General features: G+C 33.6%; 1 long non-coding RNA gene across 1 annotated transcript; it reads right to left on the reverse strand.

Annotated features, from left to right (window-relative positions):
* Positions 1-4,990: 4,990 nt before the first annotated feature.
* On the reverse strand, positions 4,991-7,758 carry LOC148877479 (uncharacterized). Its single transcript, XR_016095036.1, has 2 exons — positions 6,740-7,758; positions 4,991-6,698 (listed from the first exon to the last, which is right to left on the reverse strand). It is a non-coding gene; the product is annotated as an uncharacterized LOC148877479 (long non-coding RNA).
* Between the last annotated feature and the right edge of the window lie 1,681 nt (positions 7,759-9,439).

Raw genomic sequence — 9,439 nt, forward strand, 5'->3', positions numbered from 1 at the left:
CCCTTTTTCTTTTTTGCAATACTACGATTTCTTGCAAGGAACCACCATTTGCATCGGCCACCCCGTTTTCTAATATTGCTTTGAAGCTTAAACTGATATATTACCGTGTTTTTTGAAACTTAAAGTCTTAAACTTTGGATTTATATCATGCCTCATGTTTTGTTTGTACGCCCGAATCGGTTAATCTTGTCTTTCTGGCTCTTTAACTAGTTTTTTGAATGCTCAATAACATAAAATAGTTTTTTGAAGAAATTCATTCTCTTAAAAACTAGAAAGTTAGAATTGAAGTTCATTCTTAGAGTAGTTACTTTCAAAAAGATAAAAGTGTTGAAAACTTGAAATGCTCAATGTAGTTTTTTATTTCAATTTATTTTATTAATACAAATAAATATATATTTCAGACTGATTTCATTTGATTTGTTTGATAGTATATATTTCAGCAAATTAAAACTAAAGTGTTGAATAGTTTAATAATGTATTTCAGCTTAATTTTTGGTTGTTTATTTGATTTCAATTTAATTTTTGATAGTATATATATTTCACCACTAGCATTTTGTTTCCTAGGATTTTTTCCTCCCAAGTGCTGCTGCAAACATTAGATATCTGTATGACTGAATTTTTCCTCATACAATCTCGAGGAAAAATATCTGTATTTTCTTTTTGTAATTTTCTGTGTTTTTCTGTATTTTTTGGATTTTTTTCTGTATGTTTTGTATTTTATTATTTTTACATTTAGATTTTTTTATTTTTTTCATATGATGTTATTTCCCTGTATTTTTCTGTATTTTATTTAATTTTTATGGTATTTTTTATTATATATAATTTTTTGTTTTTTAATTTATTTATGACATCATAAGTCAAACTGTTCGACCCGGACAGTTGAACCACCAAACCGGAAAATGACACCCAAAACAGTTCCGTTTTCAAGTCAGTTTTTAAAACCTTGATTGAAACAGTGCTCTGTTACTGTTGTTGCCAGATTATACCATTAGATGGTTGTTAAAGAAAATTGAATGATATTCAAAGGGCATTTATGTTTTCTAAATGCCACTTAACGACTAGTTAATGACATACACTAGGTTGGTGCATTTTGAAAGTTTGAATATTGAATTATTGTGTTAAAATTTAAGAACAAAAGTGATACTATCTAGAATTTTCCCTAAAATAAAACACTACTACATATATACAGTAAAAGGTCAGCAATTTGGATCATTTTGTAAGCTTCACTACCAAGAATTCTAGTTTGTAGCTCAAATGGAATTTCCAGGTTCCTATTCTCATCATATATTTATATTTTATAGTAAATTTTTTAATAAGTTACTTAAACTTCCCCTTAGCTATTTAAACAATTACCAAAACTTCCCCTATAATTTATTTTTTGGTAAAGGGGAAACAAAGGCTACAGGAGACTTGGAATAGCTTGACCCCACAGATCATAAAAGACGATTTGAGACAACTCTCTAATTATACCACTAGATCTCATTGACCATGACCTCATTCTAGCTAATGAGCAGTCTTATTAGATTCCCTGCAGCTGTAGATATGAAAAAGGATTAAAATATCCATATAGAGGAAATATCAGTTTAGTAAAGATTCCCAATTCATTGGGTGTGGTGTTTATAAGGGGTGCATAAATGCATTTGGGGAATCAATAAAAACTGAGGGGACTGAACTCTAAAAAGGCCATCGATATATTGGTGTATATCTATTTGATTGATACTTTTTTTTTATTTTATAATAATGAGAGAATCTCAAAATAGATTTAAAATTTTTAAAACATTTGTGTTTTGATATATCCAAGCGTATTCGAATACATTGATACTAATATAATATATCATATCAATTTTTAATATTGAATTTAACATATAATCCTTTAATTCTAACAAAACAAATACAATCTTAACTAAAATTCATTATGCTTCAGTAGGGATTGATTTCCTTCAACACAGTTTACAACAATCTCGGAATCTCCCTCAATCCACCACACCTATCATGAGTCGGGATCTCCTGCCCACTAAAACTTTGCCCACACCTACCCATAATACACTACTCCCATGAATAAGGAACATCTTCCCCTGCATAATACTATGTAGAGAATAAAATGTTTTTCATATATGGCTGTAATAAATGTAGGCAGAATTTTCGTGGATAGGAGATCCGGACTCACTATCACCACCTTTGGAAGCAAATATACAAATCTGTTTTGGATCTTACAAAACTTCCCTTACCTTTCAAATAAATATACAGTGCACACCTATTACATTTCATAATGGAAAAGGCTGATGTAAACATCTCTGCTATGGGAAATTTATTGAAAGGCGTCCATATGCATATTAGGTAAGCCGAGGGAGATTTAAGTAATTTCTCCAACTTTTTTTTGTCAAAACACTCTAACAATTGAAACATGCAAAGTAGGTCTTATATTAAAAATTAGAATTTTGAAAAGCTAATATTGTCATTTCCCAAAAAATGACAACACATCTGCGCCATATCCGCATTTCATAGTGTGAAGGCACCTTCTTTAGCTGTTTGGTTGGCAATTTCATGCTATACAGTGAAAAAGTGATCATGCCTAAAAAATTGAAAAATCAAGGTCTAAGAAAATGTTAAAATGAATGTTTTTTCATTTTTATACTATTACTAGCAATAATTAGTTGATGTATACTCAAGTTTCCAAACAAAGTCTTAGTGGTAACAAATAACAATGAAACCAAACAAAAAATATTAACTATTTACGGATCCCCTGTTTGATGAAATCTGGTTTGGCCAACAAAAACCTTCCATACGATGATGATGATAATGAGTATGACAATAGGAACCTTCTTGGTTGGGCACGTGCTTTTGCATTCACCATCAATTCTATAGCCCAAGAAAGAGAGTTATTTATCATCAATCCACGTCAACATTCATTCCACCCCAAGGTAGAGCTAAGATTTTAAGGATAGACTGAATAGTTTAAGATTTCTAGGGATAGACAGAACAGTTAAAACCCTATAATCAAAGAGAATATGATGTGGCAAATGAATGGAACCTTTGTAGCCTCAACTAAGCTGTCAGGCTTCCAATATTAGCCATAGACTATCCTGTCCGTCAAATGTCATACTTGAAGGTATGGGTTCATTTGAGGGTGACATTTATTGGCCCGCCGGAGCCTTTAGCGTTCCATTACATAGTTGCAATTATAAATACATTATAATCAAGATTCAAATTATCGATACATATCGGCCTATATTAGTTGATACGTATCGTTTCAGGATCTCTCCAATACGCCCCTATAGTGGGTGTATCGGGAGCCTGGCCGATTGAGGGGCAGAGGAACTCTAAATTGCTCCCCCTTAATCAATTTTGGAAAAAATAATAAAAAAAGTATCTATTCGCCCAATATGCCCTTACTGACATATCGGGGGTATCAATATTTTGAACCTTGATTATAATAATAAGTCAAAACACTTTGAATGCCCAATCAGCCTACATCTCCACCACATGCATTTTTTTTCTTGTGTGTTTTCAAAATAATAGATTAAACAAAATGCTTGTGAAACATTATGGTGTCAAATGAGTATGGATCTCCTGCCCACACAAACTCTGCCCACATTTATCGCAGCCACACATGGAGAACATCTCAACTCCTATATAGTATTATACACGGGGAGATGTTCCCAATTCACGGGAGTAGTGTGTTATGGGTAGATGTGAGTAGACGTGGGTAGAGTTCTCGTGTGCAAGAGATTCATAGTCGTGTCAAACACCAACTAAGAAAATGGCTGGGTCATTCACTCACCATTCAAGTTTTGCCTACTCAACCAGGTTAAAATCTAGCACTTTCCAATGAGATTGTATTTGCTCCTCACAAACCACCACACCAACCTCACAATGCATCACAGCAGTGCATTGGGAACATCTTCCCGTGAATGATAACATCAAGTATAGCTGTATACAAGATGTTCTCAATGCACACCTACAATGCACTATGAGATTGGTGTGAGGTGTGCTCCATGAGGAGCAAATCTGAATTCCATTCCAATAGGGGTGACAAATGGGTAGGTTGTGTTGGGTTGCGTGTCCATGTTAGTGGGTCTTGACCCACCCTAACTCATCCATTTGACCCTCCAATTCAAAGTAGAACCTTGATTTATTAATTTTTCTGTTTTAATTGCATAAAAATATAGTACTATATATTTCAATTAAAAATAAAAAGTTCTAATTTTTTCAAATAAATAAAAATAAAAAATTTATAAAATTACAAAAAATCAATATATATTTCATGTAAAATTTTCGAAATTGCAGAAAAAATACAGAAAAGTTGTAAGAAAATTCAGAAATTGCTAAAATTTGAAGAGAATTACAGAAAAATATATCTTAACTAAAAAACATGAATAATGAAAAAACAAGTTCAAAAAATATTTTCAAATATAAAATACATAAAAACAAATAAATTGCAAAAAAAATACCGAAAATTATAGAAATTGCAAACATTATAAAATTTTCAGAAAATAAAAAAATTATTTTTAAATTATAGAAACTGCAGAAATTGAAAAAATAAAAAGTAAGAAAATAAAATTTTTAGAAAATACCAAAAATTATAGAAAAACAAAGAAATTGAAAATAAATAACACAAAAATATGGAAAATGTATAGACTGTAGTAAACAGAAAATGCAAAAAAGAAAAAAACAAATTATAAAAAACAATGGAAATTATAGCAAAACACTAAAAATGAAAAAATACAAGAAAAATGAAAAAATACAAGAAATTGAGATAAATATAAAGATATCGGATAAAAACAAAAGTTGTAAAAATACATAAAATGATAAAATTCAAAAATTATGTATTATAGCAAAAAAGTAAAAAATTGCAGACAAACTAATAAAGTGATAACATTTTTCAAAATGAAATTCAAACAAAAATCGGACATTGCATCCACCGAATATTGAACCAAAGTTTCAAAAAATATTTTAAAGCTAAAAATTTACAAAAATATTTTCGCAAATGTGTAGAAAACTTGAGGGATTTACATTCAAGATTCAAGTTGCAATAATTTACAAGAGATTGCAAATATTTTAAAACACAAAAAGTCGCTGAAATTTCTGATCATAGTCTTCGTTCTTTCAAATCTTGGAACCGGAGATTTGAGTCGGCAAGAGAGGGAGAGTGGTGGTGCGACAACAAACTTTTAAAGGTTGATCTGAGCGATAGAGAGTGGTGGTGTGGCGGCGAGCTTCAAGATCTGAACGCAATAGAAGGGTGGTGCAGCGTCCACCTACTGTGGATCTGAAAATGAAGTGAGAGAGGGGAGTGGTGTTGTGGCGGCGATCTGAGCGAGAAAGGGGTGGTGCGGCAATCACCTATGGTAGATCTAAGCGACGTGAGAGAGAGAGAGTCTGAGTCCGTGCTACCTTCTGTATATGTGCAGCTTTTGAGAGAAGAAAGAAAAAGAGACATTGTGGCGGCCGGAAGAGACAGAGATGGCTGATCGGCGAAATGAGAGAGAGAGTTTCGGGAGAATAAAAACAAAATAAGAGGGTCAAGGGTAACACTTAACCCAATCGATCCTGACCCTTATGGGTCATTCGACCCATCTTGGCCCATTGTTGAATTGGGTGGGTATGAGTGGGTTATCACTATAGGTGGCAAATGAGTGGATTGGGTTGGATAAGGGTCGAATATCGATCTATCCATCTTGATCCACCAACGCACCATGACCTATCATGCTTGTTGAGGTTACAATCCATTCTAACCCTGACCCACTCATATTGACCCACTTGAGCCATTCATATGACCTTTACCCACCCTCACCCATACTAAGTACTAACCCACCTACCATCATATATAAATACATAAACGGGTCGACCCGTTTACCCTGAACAACAATTTTTGAGAGGTTCAACTCTCCCGAGACTGTCAAGTGGTATAGCTCGACTTATGTACCCAAAAATAACATTTTTGATGAAGTACCTCTCAGTGATGCCACATGGCAGTCGTGTCAGCCAGTATATCCAAAAAAAATAACAACTTTTTGAGAGAAACAACTCTCCCGAGATTGCCGTGTGGTATAAACGCGTCAGGTTGACTCGTATACCCAAAAAACATAAAATACTAGAATATACAGAAATTAATCAGAAAAATTGCAGAAATTTCATAAAAATACAGAAAATTGCAAAAAAATACAAGAAAATGCAGAAAATACCAGAAATTTGCAGAAAAATAATAAAAATTTACAAAAAATTGTAGAAAATGCAGAAAATTGAAGAAAATACAAGAAAATAGAAGAAATTTTCAGGAAATAGCAAAACATAGCAGAAATTTGTAGAAAAACAGCAGAAAATTATAGAAATATCAGGAAATAACAAAAAAATTGCAGAAAATGCACAAAATATAAAAAAAATACAGAAATTTCAGAAAAAAGCAGAAAAAATCCACAAATAGCATAAAATTGCAAAAATTACAGAAAATTACAGAAAATGCAGAAAATGTACAAATATCAGAATTTTGTAGAAATTTGCAATAGAAATAGCAGAAATTTCAGAAAATACTAGTAAATTGCAAAAATGCAGAAAATACAAGAAATTGCAGAAAAATATCAGAAATTTGCAGAAAATAGCAGAAAATACTAGGAAGTTGCAGAAAATACCAGAAAATGCAGAAAATTACAAAAAAAATACCAAAAAGTAGCAAAAAAATACAGAAAATGCAAAAAATACTAGGAAGTTGCAGAAAATACCAGAAAATGCAGAAAATTACAAAAAAAATTGCAGAAAATACCAGAAAATTGCAAAGAAAATGCAGAATTATAGAAAATTACAGAAAATTGTAGAAAATGCAGAAAATATCAGAAATTTGTATACCTAACTGTTGTTACACATTATCTTCTAGGGTTCTATTCGCAATATACTTTGTTCTGATAAATGGATTTCGCTGATTGTTAGTTCAACATAGAAACATTAACCTCGAAAACTAATTTACAAAAACAAAAATGAACATCAATTTCAATTTCAGCTAGAAGAAACATATATTTAATGCTGTGCTTAATTTGATACAAATAAGAGAGAAACATATATTTAACCAAAAAAGTCTTCACTGACTAAGATATGCCTAAACACGGCATTTAGTTATTTGGCTTCTAGTCTTCTCCTAAAGTTCAGCCTGTCACTTCAAACTCTTGTTGGTATCAGTCGGAATTTTGGTAGGCAAATAGTATCAAGCAGTTCAGGAATACCAGAAAAGAAACTTCAAATTTTTCTAAGTTGGAAGATACAAGTGGATCAGGAAGATGCTTTGAACTGTTTAAATCCATTTACCAAGAAAGAAAAATGCACCCATCTAGTCACTAAACAGTCTTCAATGTTGAAGTACTACACTAGCTCTTTTCAGACAATATACTTTAAATGAGATTGAAAGGGGAAAGCCTGTTTCACAAACGAAGATATTCCAATGTTGGTCCCCCCTTGCAGACAATATACTTTTGTTCCACCCCTTGCAGAAATAGAAAATTTTCGCTATAAAAGGTCATTATTCAATGTTGGTCCCAGTGTTCTCATGCTTGTCATAGATAAATTTCACTGTATTTCAGAAAAAAACTGTGAACTATGATTGTAAGGTTATATATAAGTGCTGTTGTACAAACCAGTAAGAGAACTATTGTCTAATAGGTAAAGCACTTCAGAGAAAATCTAGAAGGTTGAAAGTGCCTTTTCTAAATGTTAAACCATTTTTCTTCTCACAATATCAAAAAAAAAAAAAGAAAAAAAAAAAGAAAAGAAACCCTTTTTCTTCTCACTTGATAACACTCAATTGAGCTTCTCCTCGATAATGGTTAAAATAATGCATATTTAGGTAGCCCCTACAAATGGATTTCAATGCCCATGGAAAAACCATATTCTTTTTGTACTTGTAAGTTAGGTCCAAGGAAACCACATGCAGAAATATAGTGTGGTCAGGATCAAACAGTTCTGCTCTGCATTGGTGTACATATTGGCAATACATCCATCTACTTATTTTATCAAGGAAAATGTAACAAATTGAGAAAATCGAAGCATAAACTCCTATCAACAATGATGTTTTTATTGTGAAGTAGGTGAGGGTGTATGTTTTGGTTGTACTTGTCCATGAAGCTTATCTTCTTAATTTTGACTAAAATATGGAGTATTTTGACTAAAACGAAGATATTCTTATTTTCTGGGGAAAGGAATAAAATGGAAAAGGGGGAGAAAGAGATTTCCTATTTGCATACACATTTCAGATGTCTTGTTTTTCTAGAGCATACAAGACAATGATATAGCCTTTGTCTTAGCTTTTTATAAGCTTCACTAGTGAAAGCATATGAGTTCACATGTCTTGCTTCAATGGCGGAACTAACATGCTTCAATGTCAAGACTAGCAAAGCTTTAAAGAACTGCGAAAAAACTGATGGCGGAACTAACAGAGATTTACCTATCCAAAATCTCTCGGTTGCTTCAATGGCGGAACTAACAGAGACTTGCGCTCCCCTTAGAACTGCGAAAAAATTGATGGCAGAACTAACAGAGATTTACCTATCCAAGATCTCTTGGTTGCTTCAATGGCGGATCTAACAGAGACTTGCACTCCCCTTAGAACTGCGAAAATTTTGGATGGCGAGTGGCTTGAAACCCTAACAACTTTCGACCTTGCACTTGATCTGATGACTGGAACAATGAAAACCTTAAATGGATCTTTGATGGTGGAAGTTCGTTCGACTGAGAACTGAGAAAAACCTAAGATGTTTGTTCGACAGCCGACTCTGCAACTCCTCTCTCGACCCTCTCCTCTTACTCTCTCTTGACCCTCTTCTCTTACTCTCTCTCAACCCTCTCTCGACCCTCTCCTCTTACTCTCTCTTGACCCTCTGCTCTTACTCTCTCTCAACCCTCTCTCGACCCTCTCCTTGACCCAAGTGACCCTAACTCTTTTGACCCATTGGGTACCCTCGACCCAACCCACCCTAACCCTCTTTTCCTTCACCCTAATGGGTCATTTGACCCATATAACCCACTAATAAAATTGATGAATATGGGTGGGTTTTGAAGTGGGTGGATTGGGTGGATAAGAAGGGTCAGGGTCAAGATTGCCGCCCCTAGTTATCAGGTGGGTGGGTTGTGTGGGCCAAGAGGGTTGGGGTCAAAGTTGCTGGTCCTACTTTCCAACAATACTTTAGTTGGATGTGCTCTAACTCACTGCCAACATACTCATACAGTTGTGCCACAAAATGACATGGGCCCCTAGCCACTTAAACAAAACAAACTAAAAATTCCATTCTATATTCTTGCTTCATCAAGATTAGGAATTCAGGATTAAAACAATGTTGAAAGAACCGACTAAGAATTGACCCAGAAAAGGAAGAGGTTCATGGGTTAGAGATTTGAGCCAAAAAGCTATGTATTTGTATGTGTATGTGTGTGTATGTATAAGGCGCTTTTTGACAAT

The sequence above is a fragment of the Nelumbo lutea genome, chromosome 1 (genome assembly GCF_056320005.1).
Source record: "Nelumbo lutea isolate HS-2025 chromosome 1, American lotus-T2T, whole genome shotgun sequence".
Taxonomy (NCBI): domain Eukaryota; kingdom Viridiplantae; phylum Streptophyta; class Magnoliopsida; order Proteales; family Nelumbonaceae; genus Nelumbo; species Nelumbo lutea.